The following is a 19779-nucleotide window of genomic DNA, read 5'->3' as shown; positions in this document are numbered from 1 at the left end:
CCTGCCCACCAGTGTGGTGTTATGGGGGCAAGCAGGGAGTCATCCACTCAAGCAGTGGGGAGGTAAGGGGGAGCGTGGCCCCCACTGGTGTATACTCTGTGGCATATAGCTCCTACTGGTGCCACCCCCAACCACTAAGAAGTTGGAGAGCCCTCATCTGAGACAGTGATTCTCAACCAGGAAGCCACAGCCTTGAGATCCTTTCAAGGGTGCCATAGGGTGCAACACAGGGTTAGCACTATTAGGTGTACAAACATGATTCACAAATTAAACACAGAGATTTCAAACGGGAAGCCATAGTGTTAACGATATTCTGACCTGTTGTGTTCTTTCTGAGTGCTTTGCAACAGAAGAATTGCTCTACATGTTTTCTGCAGTCAAAACAAGAGTGACAGCTAAGAGCCGGTGTTTTCCAATGGGTGCCTTGAGTCTAAAAAAGTTAAGAACTGCTAATCTAAGACAGTTCTTAAAAACGAGCAAATTGTGAGGTATGGAAAACATTGTACTGCATTGCAGAGTGTTAGTGGAAGGACAAGGTTTCTTTTTTATCCACAATGAATAAGTCACCCACAGTGAGTTTCTTTATTTCTAAGGCTGCCCAGTGGGCTGGTAAGCAGTTTGAGTCCCTCTGTGAAGAAGGGAATATAATGGAAATAACACTATTTCTCTACTTCACTGTGTTTTTTTTAAGGTAGCTGCATTAACCATTATAAGTTGCTCAGATACTACAGTAATGGGACAGCAAAAGTACCTATTAGATAGAAATAGCAAAAAGACCCAGTCTTTCAAGTCACTATCCTCCTCAAATATTTTATCCCTCTGGCTGTTCAAAGTATGCTAGGGCAATAGTTGGTCTTATACCACAAGAAATCCAGAACAGGAAAACCCCAGTGTGGACTGCCACATCAGCCTTGTAGCAACCACATGTGGAGACCTCTTAACTCCAAGTCAGCCCACTCTTCTGTGTCCCAAATTGCTGTTCCCAGAGTTTCTTGTTTCACTCGTGGGAAATCCAAGTGGCCTCTGGGGAACTATATTGCTTATCAGAGGCTCTGAAATGATACACACAATACTATGGGCAGAACATTTCTAAATGGCAAGAAAGAAACAAGACCAGAGAATCAGGCATGTAAAGAGAAAGAAAGAGGATGAAAACCTAGAAGAGAAGAAGGATAATGAGACTGAGCCAAGTGAGTCTGGAGTAGGAGAGGACCAACGTAAAAAACAAAACCAGGATGATGGAGAGCCAGAAGTAGTGAGAGCAAGAACTGGATAACATAGGGAAATCATTTGGAATGGAGGTAGGCAGAGAGCCAGGAAGAGACAGATTAAACGTAGTTCACAGAGTTTACAGAGTTATAAACGAATATAAGTCAAGGAATGCAGCCAAGGAAGCTCTTAAGGGCTGATGTAAAGAGCAGCCAGAGGAAGCCATTTGCGGCGCACAAATTTTATTGGTCCTACAAAGCCCAGGAATTATATTCTATTTATTAACTATTTGTATAGAGGTAGATACACCCTGTTCCAACAAAAGTATGCATGCATTAATGGTAAAAGGCATAAGTTAGTCTATAGAACGCGTTCTCAACCTTTTTACACATTCCTTGTTAGTCTTGAAGCACCCTTTGGAAAATGCCAGCTCTTAATTTTCACACATTTTTCACTACAGAAAAAAGTAGTGCACATTTTATGTTACAAAGGTCAGACAACATGTCAGAATGTTTTTGATGCTATATATTCTTATTGGACATCTTTAGGTTTTATCTTGTGAATCATGTTTGCACACCTAACACTACCAACATTGTATGGCACTCCAAGACACCCCTGAAAGGATCCTGAGATACCCCAGGGTGCCACAAACCTTGGTTGAGAATCACTCACCTATAGATATTAGGTCTCTGATGAAGAAGAGATGTCTTTTCTCTCAGATAGTTAGCTGCTAAACATTATGATCTGACAAAATCCCAGTCCTAATTAAATCACTAGGAATTTTACCATTTAAATCCATCAGTCCAGGTTTTGACCCTGCACCTAAAGGATTGTTTCAGGAATTAATTCCAGAGACTTGAAGAATCAAAATTTTGTAGAAAGTAGTGTTGCTTTCAAATGATCTGATTTTAACAGAAAAGAGAAAATCCTATGAACTGCTAAGGACAGTGAGGTTATTACTGTTCAAATCTGGTGATTTCTTTTTCTCTGCTAATGTGAGCTCTATCATTCAGACAAAGCTCTGAATTGTAACTCCACTGCTAGAAAAAGTGATTCCTTCCCAGCAAAACAAAGAGAAAATGGTGCTGGCAACATGTACCTCCTCTGGGAAGCGGAGGCAACAGAACGCTTGTCAGAGGGGATCAAAAGATAAAAAAGAAATTCTGATTGTGACTTGGAAGAAAGATTATTGCATAACCTTTGTTTCCCTGAGGTCTGTGCAGCTTGTCGGCCTCTCATGCATGTTCAGTTTTCTGGTGTTATGTGATACTGTGATGAAAGGCCATAGACTAGATGCTTAATAACAAATACAGATGAAAGTATAACAAAGGGTGCCATAATGATATTAAGTCTGCATACCCAAGGAAGACAATCATCATCACTGTTAAGAGATACTGTGAGATACTAATCTCCCTACATCTTTTGCTCATTGAAACCAAAATAATATTAAATGGAGAGCTTTCTTCTTACCATTTCAGCCACTTAACTGCACCCAGTGTCAATTACTAGTACTTGAAGCACAGCAATTCCCAGACTGGATCAGCCCACTGGCCCACTTAGTTCAATACCTCTCCTCAAATACTGTAAAATATCAGCTGCTTAAGAGTAAGATGTGAGAAACATCACAGGAGGCAATTTAGGGTAAACCCTTTTAATACAGAGGTTAGGTCATGCTCTGTAGCATGATGGCCTTGCTGTTGTTACAGAATTGCTCTATTCATATTCAAAATACCATCACAAAATACCATCACAATATGTATCATTATATTCAAAACAAGCCATTATTTTTTAGAAGCAAGTATCTGTGGTCTGATTACATTTTATGAAAACTTTTTGTTAACAAAACCAAAATTTTTGGCCTAAACTAAATTGAATTAATGGGATTTAGACAGATTTCCCACTAGTTTCTTCCAGCCTAGGGTCTTGGCCATAAGTCTCCAATAATCACATCACCCAAACATATGCACATATACACATACACATAGAAGCATAGAAGCATAGAAAATTAGGGTTGGAAGGGACCTCAGGAGGTCATCTTAAAGCAGGACCATCCCCAACTAGATCATCCCAGCCAAAGCTTTGTCTAAGTAGGTCTTAAAAACCTCTAAGAATGGAGACTCTACAACCTCTCAGATAACCTGTTGCAGTGCTTTACTACCCTCCCAGTGGAAAAATTTTCATAATATCTAACATCAACTTCCCTTGCTGCAGCTTGGGACAATTGCTCCTTGTTCTGTTATCAGCCACCACACATGCACATGTACCCTCTCACATGTACTCTCTCTCTCATTAGTACACATCACCTCTTCCTTTCCTTTCTGTCTCTGCACCTAAATCTGTATGTAGATCATCATCTGTACATAATAAACTCACCCTCAGTGAGTCTGACTTGCCTGCTTCATTTCTTTCCCAGACTTGAATAGCACTTTTCACCCAAAAGCTAGTCTAATATCTCTCCCAACTATACTGTTGATTCAGTAAAAGATACAGCTAAACACACCTTGCTGCTTGCATGTTCCCTGGACTATCATAACTAGAACAACGCTATGACCCTACTGTTTCATCATTATTATTTATGTTGCAATCACGCCTAGGAGCTCAGTTGTGGATCAGGGTCCAGTTGTGTTACATGATGTACAAACACAGGAAAGAGAGAAAATGATTTTTATCACAGAAGTTTATGCCCTTTCCCCATCCATTAGAGCCAAAATGTCATGCTAGAATCATCTTTCCCTTCTTTTGCTGTATCATAATATTTATTTTCTTTGTTCCTTTCATCAGCTTTCTATATCAACTGAATTATTTTCTGCAAATCCCCTCTCTCATTCCTCTTCCTTACTCTCACTACTCCTCCTCTCCCCTACCTTCACAACTGTCTCTCCATTATGGCTTTGAGAGCTGACAGTTGGTGCTCTTTCATGTCATACTTAGAACATGTTTTACACAGCAAGGATTACCAGTCTTCTTCCAAATTCGTCCTTGTACTTCAAATCTTTTCACAATGTTTTCCAATGCTTATCTCATCATCAATGCTTTCTCAACCTTTCTTGTATTTAAACTGTCCTACTAGGTATTGTGTTTGTTGAAGTGAATAATAATCACTCATGACACCACGCCCATTGTGATTTATTCCATTCTATGAACAACTGCACACAAATAAATTAAGTTGGAATAACATGATGGTTGCAATGCCATGCAAAAAAAGTTAGAAAATGCCAGAATTAGTTTCCTGTGAAGCAAGTTTAATTTGAATGTAACCTGAATTTATTGTCTATTTATAAGCTTTGTTGTATGTCATGAGCTATAATAGCAGGAAGATGCTACATGAATGAACACCAGTGCTGGGGCAAGCTGGGGCAATGGAGTTGGGTGCAGGCAGGGAGGCTGGGTGGTGGGAGACCAGGGACAGGATTTGGGGCAGGGACTCCTGACCAGTGGAGGTGCAACTGCACCTTAGCCCAGGCCCAGGAGGGGCCTGCTTCTGGGCAGCCAGGGTCTGGGCAGCGGGAGGCACAAAGTTGACTGCCAGTCCAGTGTAGAGGAGAGGTCCCAGGGTGTGAATGACATCCTCACACACTGGGACCCTAGCCAGAGCTATGCCTTCTATTCCAGCACAGGCAGCCTGCTCGAGCCTCCACTGCAACCTGGTACCCATGGTGATGCATCAATGGGGGAGGGTCCCTTGGCCCACCAGGAGCCCATCCTGCCATGCTGTCCCACACTGGCCTCCTGCAGCAGCTCTAGGAGCTCAGGCCAGCACCTGCCCTGCCAGCTCCACATGCTCAGTCCCACCCAAGAGGCCAGGCTGGCCATGGCACAGCCATTCACCAGAAGCTCCAGCTTCTCCCTGGAGGAGGCCCCTGTCTGGGCAGCCAGATGCTGAACCCTGGTGCCCCAGTACACCACTGGGAGCCACATGTCCTCACCACCAGTGGGTAGTGACTTGGGCTGCTGGGCACAGCTGCCACACCCACCTGGTAAACCCCCACACTGGGAGGAGGGCCCTCCTGGCCCTCACCCCCTACACCCTGCCTGACCCATTTGTGCTCCCCTTGGCCCCCAGAGGCAGCATGCAGGGAGGTGGGACACAATGCAAAACCTTATTGTGCAGCCTGTGCCCCTGGAGCTAGGCAAACACAGGCCTCTCACATGCCAAGGAGTGCGTTGATGCCAGCAGCGATGTCCTTCTCAGCTGCGAGGGGCAAGGATGTGTAGTGCAACCACAGGCAGTCCCTCCAGGTGGCAGCAGAGGTTACCGGGACACAGCAGGCTTGCCCTCTGCACTGTCGGAGCTCAGGGTTCTGTGCCAGGTTCACAAGTGTGCCCAGGGCACCATGGCAATCAGCAGCAGCATGGCAAAGTGGGTTGGGCACCCCTCAGTCCCTGCAAACAACTCCTCGTAGTGCGCCCAAGACACTTGCAGCAGAGGCATGCTCAGGGCACAGAGTTGACATGAGGGAGCTGGCTCCAGGGTACCTCCCCAGAGAGGACCCCTGGAGGGAGGGGGGAGATGCCACCAGCTTGACTTCCCAGTTAGCTGGGAGGCCCCCACCACCACCAAGCCTGGACACTGTGGGCTTGGCAGCAGCATAGGAGACAGGTTGGCCTGCAGGAGGAGAAGGGAGCAGGGGAAGTCCCTCTGGAGCCATAGCAACAGGTACTGCCAGGAGCTAGGCTTGTCCTGGCCTGGGAATGGGTCCAGAGAGGCAGGCTGCCTGTGGCCAGCACCTAGTGGCCCACTGATCCCTTGCAGAGAAAGCGGGGATGGGGCACTCAGCTGGCAGCTGACTGGGACAGGGCCTGCCCACTCATCTTACTATGGCCCGTGGGCACCTGAGCGTGCATGACCCCCGATCTGAGATCAGGCAATGCAGAGTCTCCTGGTACAGAACATCTCATCTTAGAAATGTTGCAAATTCACAAACAAACATTTTCTCCTGGCTCTGTAGGACCTGCAGCTGCACACAGAGCAGAGGCCCCAGTTGGCAGCCGGGATGCACCATCAATGCCACCCCCAGCTTTGGCTGGGGCCCTGCAGATGCGCCTACACCAGCAGTGCAGGACCCAGGACCAGACCGGGCTGCTCTACTGGCTGGTCATGATGGCCTAGGAGCACTTGGAGGACTTGCGGGCCTGGCACGTGCCTGTTACTGACATATTTTAGCACCTCAGGAGTTGAGGAAAAATACTTAAATTATCAAACATCATGACTTATGTAAATCATTGGACCATATGCCCAGTGTTAAAACTAATACACAAAAATCAGATGGATCAAGCTGCGGATGACAGGCTTGCATAGAAAAAACACATGACAATGAGACCAAATATCCAAACATGATGTTACCAGTACTCACGTTTTTATGATATATTTTATAAAAATTTGCTTAATAGTGTTCTTTTTTTAAAAATGGCCTGAGTTAAAAAATCAGTTTTTAGTTACAATAACAGCCAGCTACCTTTAAGTATAAATGTAATCAATCATGTTATGTTGCTTAACTTGCAGTTTTTCTAAAAGTAAAGAAAAATATTATTAAAACTAAAAAAAAGGTTAGAATTATACTGTAATAAGCCAACAAAAGATACACTGGCCAAATTAATCTCTATCAGACTGACCACAGTGGAGTTGAAGTTGGACCATCCTATGGAATTATTTGCTATCCATATGTTTGTGTATTAACAACTACAAACACTACAGTGGGCCAAATTATATTCCTATATACACACATGAAAATTTATGTTTTGATATATATAATTTAGATCTTATTTAAAAGGCAAATTTATAGCTCATTTCTGCCACTGATGTAGGCCCCAATCTATCAGGCACTTATATTTTTAAAATATAAGTCAGCTGAGTGTGATTGTGAACAAATAATTTTACCTTTCATTTACCCAATTTTAAATGGTGGTAATAATAATTAATTATGCAAGATTACAAAGTGAGACCTTTAGTTGTCCAAATCCTGCAGTGACCTTTGTAGAACTACAGGTAGATAAAGTGAGCTGTCCGTACAAAATTCACTGTAGGATCAAAGCATACAACAAGCATCATTTAAGGCACACCTGCATCACATAATCTTGCTTAAATAGTAATGTTAGACATCCATGAAATGCATCCAAACATCACAGATAAAGTGTTTAGTAAACAGTTCATCATATATAAGCCACTAATCACTGCATAGAAATATACATATATGCACAAAAGTAACTTGTTAATTATCTCTTGTACCAAAAATACTAAGGAAACATTAGCATAAGGTAATATAACCCTAGTAAGAAAAATACATCAAAAGCTGTAGTTGACCTACTGTTTTGGTTTTTTTATTTTCAGCAGTATCCAACTCAATATGCTATTATGGAAAAATAACAATATAAATCTACATATTTGTAATTGTCAGTATCTCCACCCTAAATTGCAGTGGTTGAGGAGTATATTTTCCTTTGGAATAGCCAGCTTTACCTCAAACAGTGTTCTCATTAAGAGTCCTTGGTAGGCTGTATGCACAATATATACAAAGATATGATTCATTGCAATTAATGCCTATTATCCAGATAGATCAAAATAGATTTCGGTGTACACTGAAAGTTGACTGAAGTACGGTATGGATCTATGCATCCAGAAAATCACACTTCTTTACAATATCCTTATCTGGTAATCCATTCTCCTAATCACACCCAATATATAAATATACTGTTTTAGAAACAGACAAAAGAAGTCTGAGACAGACTGAAGGTCATGTAATTCAATTAGGCATGTTTGAGGGTCTTCCACTGAAATTCTGTAAAAACTCAGAGCAGGAGGAATTCTTGACCTGCTATATGTTGGCCCTTAAAATAGGCTGGCCTCCCAAAAGTAGACCAATATCATCTCAAGAAAGACTTTTCATGTAGCCCAACATACTACAGCTCCTTGGGTTATATATTCTGCTGCAAGATTTTTGCTGTAACTACAGTGAAGGTCTATAAGTAATCCTGAGATTTGATCTCAGTATGAGTAGGTGTTTGGAATGCATGTGCTCTATCAGCAAATCCAATCATAATATAAGAATATGCAGAAAAGTTTGATTAAATTTAATGGATAGAAAATTCTCAGTTTGATCCAATGTTGCAAAATTAATCACTAAGATTGGGGAACAGCCATTTTAAAGGTATCTATCAGTATTTCTAAAGCACTCATCACTACATATATATATATGTATATTGCTTGTTCCATTAAAATTACAAAAAAAAGATCTAGTTAAAGATTATATTAACATTGACTCTTAAAAGTATGCTCTAAATCAGCGATACTCAAACTTCTGGCCCTGTGGGCCACAGGAGTGGCCTGGGGCTGATCTGTGGGCCGGATCAGTTTGTAGGCCAGATCTGGCATGGGGTCAGCCTGCAGGTGTGATCCAGTTTACTGGCCTAACTCCGATGCTCTGGAACCCACAGCAATTAATTTTTCCACTGCTCCCCCATTGCCAATTTCTGCACCTGTGGGGAGGCCCTGAGCCAGATGACATGGCCCCATGTGCCATGGGTCAGAGGTTGAGCACCACTGTTCTAAATCTTCAAATTTCTTTTCAGATATAAAATTTTATCCTGTGGAAAAAGCAAGAAACTAACAAATATCTTTATTTTCCAGGTTCTGTGTAAAGCCAAGTGTCTAAACCAATTGTATTCGAGTGTCAGAAAACATTGGCCTCCCAGGCTGAGGATCTTCATGCCAAGTTTCAGTCTGAAAGGAATTTTTAGGACAAGTTATACCAAATGTAAATACTGTTAGGGTTTATAATGGAAGTGCTGACAGCACCGTAATCACAGTATTATAAATGAAAAGCTGGCTTACTATATGTTTCAGGTATGTGAGAATCCATTTCTTGATTGCTGGATTGCTTGTTTCAAAATCAGGATGTGCTGAGATGTAGCATTTCCTAAAAAGTACATTTATAGTGAGTGGATACCCCTCCTCCAGATTCCAGGACTTTAATCCTACAAGTTGATGCATGGGGCCAGTACAGTCTGCACTTATTTTTACAAGGACTTGGTAGTGATGTCAGCTTACCTGAATAGCTCAGTGTGTAGATTTAGAGCCCATAAATCTAGAGAATAAACCTAAAGAATGAGGTCAACTACATTTAAATTTCTGCCTGCCTCTCTCCTTATCCCTGTGCTGGCCTTTCCTGCCTCCCCCTATGGGCCTGGTGTCTCTGTGGGTCAGGTTGCATGCCAGAGCTGGGGCCATGCAGCAGGGCCCAATTCAGCGTACCAGGCCTGAGGCCATGCCCTAGGTTCATCCACAGACTGACCCCACAGGCCAGTGTAAGCTGGCACATAGTACCAGGTCAGCTGGGATCTGAAGATTTGGTAGCTGGGGAGCAGTGACAGTGTTAATTGCTGTGGCTGGGCTGGAAGCCATCGCAATTAATGCTGCCACTGCTCTCCCACTGCCAAATCTCAAGAGCTCCAGGGATCCATATTTCTTGTATATAATGCACACCTGTATCTCCCCCAGCTGGTTTGTGGGGAAAATGCATTTTATGTGAGTAAATAGGATACATTTCTGTAGCCCCCATCCTAAAACAAAACCTGTGGTGTTTTAGTTTCTAGGATAACAGGGCAATCTTTATATAAATAAACCTGTTTGTGTGAATTTAATTTTTTTTCTAACAAACATTTATATTCAAAGTATATTTTACAAAACAGATTTCTATAGAGAAACCAGTGTTTGAGTTTAAAGAGTGTGATGGTACCCCCTTTCACCTGGCATTTCAGCTTTCATTTTGAATATTTCGTCTCAAGGCCAAATTCTCTGCTAGTGTAAACAGGTGTAACTCCATTGATGTCACCATGCAACTACATGTAGCAAAGCACCTGGCTGTCAGTTTTATTTGAGAATGGCTTTCAATGTCTTTGTTACTGTAATGGTAAGATTCGGGGATGCTGGGGGTCTGCCTTGATTTTAGACACTGTTGTTGGGAAATGTAAGGTCCACAGATTTGTAGAACCCTTACCGGAGACCTCAAACAGCCCACAGGGAACGTGATCCGTCCCACATGTTGACAAATCAGATGTAAGCTTCTGATTACTGATTTCAAAACTCAGCAGAAATCTGCCTCTCGACTGTGGACTGGTATTGCTTTCCTCACCCCTAGGGTCAGCTTGTCACTTTCTGATGAGAAGTGGTCCCCGATAATTTTAGGAAATACTCTTCTTACATGTCCTTTTTTTGGGAACATTTGAGAAGGGAATGGCTCTCTGTCAGGCCCTGTGCTGTCACACTAGCTGCACTGTTGTCTCTCTCTCTCGGTTTAGATGGGCTTGGTGCCATGCAGTTGCCACCTCCATTTTGTGATCACCGATTCTGCTTCCGGGGAGAAACTGTCTTACTACCATACATTTCACTGTGTGAGATAACTTGTAAAAGAGGCTGATCTTAGCACAGTGCACTGTTAAGAGTTAGAGTTGATTCCCAGATTTCATACTCACATTTAGGCTGAGTTGGATAAAACTGCTGAATAGCAACTCTTACTATTTATAGTTAGGGTTTCCTTAAGACACAATGGATCTGTACAGCTTCTTTGTAGTGCTTTTATAGCAGGTCTGCAACTTCCTGATGTGTTTATGTTGAGGCTCAGGTATGAAGAGTTTAGGGTATGTTAAATCTCCATATCTCTTCCATTTTGCTCTGATTGTTCTGTGGTGTTTCTAAGAAACCCTACAATTTTTGTTTCTTTTTTCCAGTTCCTGTCTCATCTTGATGCATCCAAGTTCACTGGAAGAAAACTAGAAAGGAAAAAATGTCCCTTTCTGACCCACTTTTACTCAAAAGCCATACACACCTAATATATTTTGGGACATGGGTCCCTTTTCTAGCCACAGTCCTGCAGGGAGGCCCTACGAATTGTAGCAGGATGGGAAAGGTTCTTATTCTCCCATCCCACCATCAATGCTTTCAATGGTGAAAAAAACTAAAGAAATAATTTACTTAGGTTTTTAGACTGTCTCCACTTCTGTAGCTTGACCATCTTCCAGTTGTGCATGAAGCAGTCCAAACGATATCTATCACATACAGGTCTCATAGTCTTTTTCCCTTCCTCTCCCCAGAGGGGAAATGTGTGGGTTTTCCTGAATTATTATTTTATTTACAGCTGCTAGGTACATATATTTGTTGGTGAAGGTAGAGTGAAAAAATGTGCCTTTCACCAGGAACCTTACCTCATTCTAAGTGTATGAGGTAAGATTGCTTCCACAATTTTGGGCCAGCAGTTGAAAAAGCTGTACTTTTTTTCTTCCCTTTCTGTTAACAGTTCCCTTGTACCAGAAGAACAGAGTTTTTCTGCTGCAGTTCCTTATCTTCAGTTATGGCTACAGACATTGAGGCAGCAGACGGGCAATTTTGCAAGCCAATTGCAGTGCCAGCTGCCATTTTCTTGGGCTAATTGCAGTGAGCCCCACTGCTGATTGGCTGAAGGGCCCCAGTGGTCTTGCCACTCACTGCTGATGGGCCAAGAGGGCTGCCCTCAATGCAGCCCTGCCCCTTGCTGCTGATTGGCAGGGGGGGGTTGGGTCACAAAAGAGGCAGCCCTCTCAGCCGATCAGTGGTTGAGGGAGGAGAGGTGGCCACCATCTTTCCTGCTTCCCTTCATGTTGGTGGCTCCCCCCAAAGGAAGGCTGCAAGGCTGGGTCACAATGGCCATGGCTTCCAGTGGGGAGCCAGCATTTTATATTTATTAAGCTTTTCTTTCCAGCAATTCTGCACAAAATCACAGAAATGCCATTTTTTGCAGTGTTCACGGAAACCACCGTTTTTCACAGTTTCTGTGAAATCATGATTTGAGTAGGTCTCTGGTTATAGAAGATATCTCGAGTGTGGTAGGTCCAGACTGTTAAGCAGCGTGAAGATAACAACTATGATCTTTAACTTGATGTGATATGTACAACACCTGATAGCAAACAGAAAAGCTTGGAGTTGTTTATTGAGTAGATGCTCTGCTGCACATCATGCTAGTTATGTTTTCTATGGCAGACAATTTCTTTCCCCAGTAGACTGCACTGTGCAGTTAGAAGATGTATAGTTAGAAGTCAAGTCACTTCCAGCTGGAGTGGCAGCCAGAGATGGTAGAAGGCATCACTCAAACCCTTTGGTGACCTCCCATTTTTTCTTGACTAAGACCTGGAACTCTGTAAAGGAGCTGCCAGCCAAAAGACTGGCTCTGAGCTATGCAAACTCTTCCCTAACTGACTGGATGCCAAGGAAGGCACTTTTCATTCTGAAGTTTGGATGGACGATATTTTTGGTAGCTGTCTATGAGGAGAAGGAGTGCTCTGAACACCAAACAGAGCTCAGAAGATTTACAAATTACTCGTAAGCTTTGCAACAGAAAGGACTCTGAGTTGGATAGCACCATAAGTGCTGGAATGAGAAGGTAAGAGAGTAGCCGTAAGCGTCAGAGGCTGGAAACAAATATTACCAGACGGAGTGGTTCAACTGTGCCATGATGCATCACAGTATGACTTGTTCACTTCACTGAGTGAAACACACATAGCTATCTGTCCCACCCCTGATGGTGCAGGATAAGGGGTGATGTGATCTCCCCACTTTCCCAGATGCCCCAGACCCGTGCTGTGGGTTTGGGAAGGTGGAGAAAAGTGTTTCCCTGCTCAACTATCCCCACAGGGCTGCTGGGTTGGGGAGCACCCAGCATTCCCCACGCCCCACACCTGCAGGTCTTCTCCTGCCCAGTGCAGGTCTGGGGCAGCAGGGAATACCCAGCACTCCCCTGCCCAGCCAGCCCTATGAGGCTGGCCGAGTTGAAAAGCACTTTTCCCTGCTGCCCCAAACCCACTGCATGGTCTGCAGCAGCAGGGAAAGAGGGATATTCCCCTGCCCAGCCACCCCACTGGAGTGGTGAGTAGGGAAATGTTTTGCCCTGCCCCAGACCCAAGACATGGGGCTGTGGCAGTGAAGAAAGCAGCATTTTCCCCATCCAGAAAGCTTTGCAAGGCTGAATGAGCAGGGAAAGCACCACAAGGTAATAGACAGCCACCACAATAAAGCAGCAGAGTCTACAACTACCTTTTGTTGCACCACTGATTTTCAGGTCATGTGGTATAAGCACCTTTGTTTGCTCCACATTTGTGCTACCCTAAAAATATTTAAGGCAGCACAAATGAGAAATCAGATATCTGTTTCCACCCAGAGAGACCACTTCCTGGGGTAAGAGATAGTCTCCTGATTAGTGTGCTGGTCATAGACAAGAGAGAACAGGATTCAACTCCCTCACTAACTCTTGGCTTTCTTTATGACTTTGGGGGAGTTGCTTACTCTACCTCAGTTTCCCATCTCTGGAATGCAGATAATAGGTTGCTACCTAACAGGGTACTGTAAGGATATATAAATTAGAGATTGTGAGGTGCAATAAGTATTATGGCAACAGTAATAAACAATAAGCTAGATTTAACAAAATATGGTCTCCTTCATTTGCCTTGGGATACAAAAACTCAGCAGAATTTAGGGGTTTTCAAAACTTTAAGAACTCCTGAAAAAGTTAAAGACTTAATTCATTTGCAAGCTACTTGGGGCAGGAACAGCACATATTTTTTCCATTTTGTACTACTCCAAACTTACTTAGGAAGTAAGAAATAAGCAACAGTAAATACACAGAATGCCTTGACCTGATAAATTCAGATCTATTTCTCTCTCTCTTTCTTCTTCTTTGCTGAGACAATTACACTTAGAAAGATTCTAAATATATTTCAGTATTGGAATTTTTAAAGTGTTAAAGAATTCAGATTGCCAAAAATTCTAGATTCTCCTATCCCTAATTAAAAGTATCCAATTCATATACTCTTTCTAGCACAGTTGCCAATTTTCAGTGTTCAACATTCTGAGTTTTAACACCCCCTGACCCCTGCCCCATCTCCAAAATGGCAAAATCAATTTTATAGAAAATCGGTATTATTATTTTTTTTGTAATTGCTTCTGGGCTGAGACCAAGTTTCTGACTGAAAGCAAATTGTTATGTCCAAGTTATAACCTCTGGAAAAAGCAGAGTTTATAATGAGAATGCTGACACAACCCTAACTATAGCGACATGAACAGTGCCACTATAATGTAGTCAAAACATGTGGGAAATAAAATATTTTGGTCTAGTAATAGACAGGAGAATATGAAATTCCCAACTCAAAATAAAGTATGTTTTCTGGTATTTACTGGATCCTACCAAACAATTTTGCAAACATAAGAGGGCTTGAGGGAATATAGAATTCAATTGTAAGTGAAAAAACAATGTAATTTTCATTGCTAAAATACACAGGGATTCACAATCTGTGGTGGCCAACTTTTCCTTCCTTCCCAAAGCTGAAGGCTGATTATCTTAAAATGAATTACATTTATAGGTAAAGGATGAGCTCAGCAAAAGATGTGGCTTGTGGAGGTAAATGGTACTGAGTGTACATAAAGCAAATAGTTATAAACCATTTTAAATAAGAAGCTGAATAATAATTATGCAAGACAGAAACCATATTAACATATCAAAAAGAGAAGAAAAGGAAGAACACATAGCCCTAACAAGACACTAGAGCAGGAGTGGGCAATTATTTCAGCTGTAGGGCCACTTAACTTTTGGTGAGCTGTCAAGGGCCACAAGGGTAGCCGCACCCTTTAATGGATGCCCCGCCCCTTGATCACTATCTTGGGACCAGAAGTCCCACCCCTAACCTTTATCACCAGAAGGCTCTCCCCTTGCCCCCAGTAGTAGTCCTTTTGGGAGAACAGTTTGCCATCTTGGAACCAGAAAAATACAAATCATATACTAAAAATCAAACATCTACAATATCATATTTTAATTTTATTTAAAAAAAATATTTTTGTCCTGATTTCCAAGTGTTTGCATAGTGTATGAAGAGATGATTGCATAATAGCTCAAAATAAAGTCTTAGTCTTGTATATTGTGTGGGGAGGTGTGGTTGTGGGATTTGTGGAGTATTTGTGTTTGGGGAGGTTGTGAAGGGGTGTGGGTATGTGTGGGGTTTGTGGGGGAATGTCTGGTGGGATGTGGGTGTGGGTGTCCCTGCTATACACGCCCCCACATGGCACACAGCCACTCCCCCCAGCAGTGGCAGCAGCAGGGGAGCCCTAAGGGTGCTCATGGCCTGCAGCAGGCAGAGCCACTGGCAGTGCACTGCTCTGGCTGAGTCCTGGTCGCATAAAAGATATAACCTCTACCTTGAGCCCTGATGGCTTTTTCCTCTATACCAATATGGCTACAACCTGGATACCAGACACATGGAAAATATCAAATTTTAACTAATTTTTTTAATGCAATCTTCATAATTTCCCAAGCAGGAAGCAACCGTGACCACCTGAAACTTGAGATACTGTTCTTGTCTTGGTTCAAGGTCATTTACATCATAACAGAGCCTCACAAGAGAGCTGGGAGACTCCTTACCAGCTAAGAACTACCTGCCCAGAGGGACCTTCCATTTATTGACTCCTCTGTGAATGCCTATGAAATATGAACTTTCATTTCTACCCAAGAGAGCTTTTATAATCTTTTCTCTGATGCCTGATGTAGGGTGGTTGTGCCTGAAAGGTTGCAATTAAATAAATTTTTTTTGCAAAAATCTTGTTGGGTCTAATAAAGGATAATCACCTCTACCATGAGCCCTAATTTCATTATTAAATACTACTTTGTTTCTAGCCATTTTAATTGGTGACAGAAAAACTTCATGAGGACTAAGATGTGACTGATTATCTCAATTTCCCCTGGTTTGCTGATAACAGCGCTGGTTTACAAAAAATACAAAAAAATCATTGACATGGATGATGCATTACAGTCAAGTCTAATATAGTCAAGTTATGGAGAGGTGTGTTGCTTAAGAATAGCATGTATTACACTCTAAATGGTGATTCAGCAAAAGTGTATTATTTACCTGAAGTATCTTAGCCTAGAAATGCAATAAATCTCTCAATCCTTCCATTGTTAAAATCTCAATTTCATATCAGATGATCATTTCTAAGAACAAATGCCTCAGGAGCCCTTTAGTTGAAAATTGTTAGCATAATGCTGACATCTAGTGGGAAGCCAGTTACTCACAATTTGGTATTTCTAAAACCTATTACAGAGACTATTATCAATCATTAGCTTGTTTTATATTAATGGCAGGAGAGAGGGTCCATGACCTAGAGTTTGCAGTTTAAGGAAAAAAGACAGAACAAGAGAAAGAATGTATCATTCCCCTTTTAGACAGGTAACTAAAACACACGATCACTACTTCCCCAAAGTCATACAGAAATTCCTTTGGCAGATCTGGTAACTGATCACAGATCATCTGATTTCTAAGCTGGTACCTTAATCACAAAACCATCCTTCCTTTCAAAATATACACCAGCCAGATATAAGAATTTTCTTATAGAAAACCAAAGATGGGAAGAAACCTGTGATTATGAGTAAAGAGAAACTTTCTGTTAGTCTGTGGCTGTGGTATCTAGAACTTTTGAAAAACAAAACTTGACATGAAATATTATTCCTAAATACTGAGATTCATGTCTTTCTAATGGCTTTCTACCCTTAACACTGTTTTCATGCATCCTTTCTTTATGAGTAGTGGACATTCTGCTGGAAAACAAAACAAGATTATATTCTAGTTTAGGATTTTCAAAACTTACAGAACTAGTCATCCTCCTCTGTACTAAAAAATATTTTGTTACTACCTCCCTTCAAGCCCTCAAGCCTTATCCTATGCATATTTTTTAACCTCAAGTATGCTTGTGAAATTTCAAAACTGAAACTTGATTACAAGAAGGCACAAAAATTATGACCCAGTTTGCTGAAGGAGTCTGTGATGTGAAGAGAATATGCTTGACACAAGACTGAACAGTCCTAAGCCAGTTATATTTCATTTCTAGCATCTAAATAGGTCAGAAATCTGACTACAGGAGTTCTGGAAATGACTCAGAAATGGGAAGGTTTCCACTAATCAAGCTGAGCGGCACTTTCTTTGGAGCAGCCGAAATTTGATGAGTTTCAGGCTAAAGAAACTCAGTTCAAAGTCTTGTCACGTGAGAGATCGGTCAAGTTTGTCTTGCAGCAGTCTACTCAGTGCCACCAGTAGTACGTTGAACAAAGAGGTCAGTGGTCCACCTCTTTCCTTCTGCAAAAGAAGCCTTACACCCATGTCTAAGGATCCCTTTTGATTCTTGACCAGCCTCTGTTCCCTTCAAAAAGTCTGAAACACCAGGGAATTACTAAATTGATCTTTGTGGAAGATGAATTCCATGCACTGTTATGGATGCTGCCAACTCACCTGAACACAACCGTATTCCCCAAAGAAGAGAAGGTTCAGTTTGTTGAGGTATCCAAAATTATCAGCAAGGTCGGCTTAGGATGCCACAGAAGATAAATTATAGAAGGCATCAAAGGAAGGCTTCTGATCATTCAGAATAACTTGTACCATTTTCAGTTCAAAGAGCTGAGTTATCATTATACTTCATGACAGCTATGCCATTTTAATGTCAGGAGAGCAGTTGCTGATGAACAGAAACCACATGATCAGAGAACAGTTCACAGGTAAAGAAGTCATTGGGTGTCCTTTATACCATTCTTTTCTAATATAATGAAGGACTCGTCTCAAGTTTTCAGGTGTTTCCATAGAAGTAAATGCTTGGTGATTTATGAAATGGTAAAGCCACATGGCATTAGTGCACCTTGTGTGTGTGCGACCAGCCCATTATTCTTTCCTATCACTACTTTGATGTCATCCACAAACACTGCAATAATTTTTTCTGATCGCATAAATCTCTGTCTGCATCTTCAAATTCCTTGAATTTTAAGCATTGTTTTGTTATGCATCCTAACATTACTTACAACAGTTAGACACAAGTCATAAACTTATTTCACAAAATGTTATCTCTGCAGCACCTGGTACATTTGACACATCAAATTAAATTGCTACTTGATCATTTTTTCCTGGGACTAGAAAGCAAACAGTCTCTAATATTCCCAGTCATAACACTAACACAGTATGGCAGTATTAACCAACAAAGATACCGTTGTTAAACTGCTAGCTGTTTCAGGTCATATAAATATAAAACAATTGGTCCAATCCTGGACCCACTGATGTCAATGATTGTGATAATGATTTCAGTGAAATCAAAATTTAAATTCACATCTATATTTTAAACATGCATGTGCATGTGCTTATATTTTGTAGAGTTATGTATTTTACAGTGCTGTTTTGCAGCAATATTAAATAAGACATTTGAACAGCATCAGTTTTGATGCTGTTGGCTTAGGTAATCAAGAAACTAATTTTTAAGGGCTCACTCTTTTGTTGGGAAAATTCACTGGACTCCTCCCTGCCAGAAGCTTAGTTTCTCAATACTGTAAACAACTCAGGCTCCACACTTGCAGCAGCCAGCACTTCACAAGAAACTGCAGCCTAAAATCAGTTAGCTTAAATGATCCATCACACTTGCCAAATGATCCATCACATACTTTACATGTCCCTTGTTTTTTGAGTGTTTACTGAACAATTTGCTATTCTCTTCATTAAATTTTCCATTTTTCTGACTTACCCTTAGCCAATAAGGAGCTCCAAAGCCCAACCAAGGTATATAAAATGATAATGAGGCTTAGAAGTATCTTTAGACCCCAAGAATTATAGCTGACACATCCAGGATTCCAATTCAGTGATGCAGTGTTGTCATGAGCTGTATACGTGGAGAGTTTTACTTCATGTCACATATAATAAATGTTCATGCTAGACACTTACTGTTTAGAATAAAGTAAATCCAAGCAAATGCAGACTCCAGTTTACTACTGTCTTAGTCATGAAGACATTTAGCAGTTTCAGCACTTATTAGCATCCTGCACTCAACTACTGGGTAAAGATTCTCAGATTTTGCCATCATTACAAGACTTAGATTGTCTTTTGATTTCTCATCTTTTTACATTAGGTTTTTTATAATTATTTTTTTGCATGACCTCCTCCTAAACCCTTTCCCCCATCACAAAGTAAGATTCTGATGTAGAGTAATAATGTATGGAGAAATTATTTTTAATGGTTATTAAAGAGAAATGCCAATCACATGGCAACAATAAGTAATTAACTGAAGCATATCCAGAAAAACAGCTCATCTTTCAGAAGTGATCAGATTTCTATTGAAAATGTACCAAAAGATTCAGCAATTTAAATATTTTATTAACCCCCCTCCCCCTTTTTTTAATCCAAAACCATTTTCTTTCAGTTCAGAAAAGAGAAACATCCTTCAAGCTGGATAATCTAATTTGTAATCCTTCTTTATTCAGTGTCAGGTTTCATAAAAAATAGCGCAATTTTGCCTTGCATCTGGAAGGTTTTTTGATGGAAAAAAGACTTGGTTTATTAAAGAAAACTATCACACCACATAGTAACTTCTACCTCAAGTGCTGGGCATTATATATGTCTACACATGTACATGCATATAAAAATCACTTCAGCACTGACTGAAATACAAGTGTCCTGAAGCACATTTATCCAACAGCAGCTTATCCAACAGAAAGTTGTATAGTTACACATTTCTTGACTGCCTATGTTGGTTTTTAA

The sequence above is a fragment of the Crocodylus porosus genome, unplaced genomic scaffold (genome assembly GCF_001723895.1).
Source record: "Crocodylus porosus isolate Cpor-Errol unplaced genomic scaffold, CroPor_comp1, whole genome shotgun sequence".
NCBI classification, from domain to species: Eukaryota; Metazoa; Chordata; order Crocodylia; family Crocodylidae; genus Crocodylus; species Crocodylus porosus.
Note: the sequence above shows the minus strand (reverse complement) of the source record.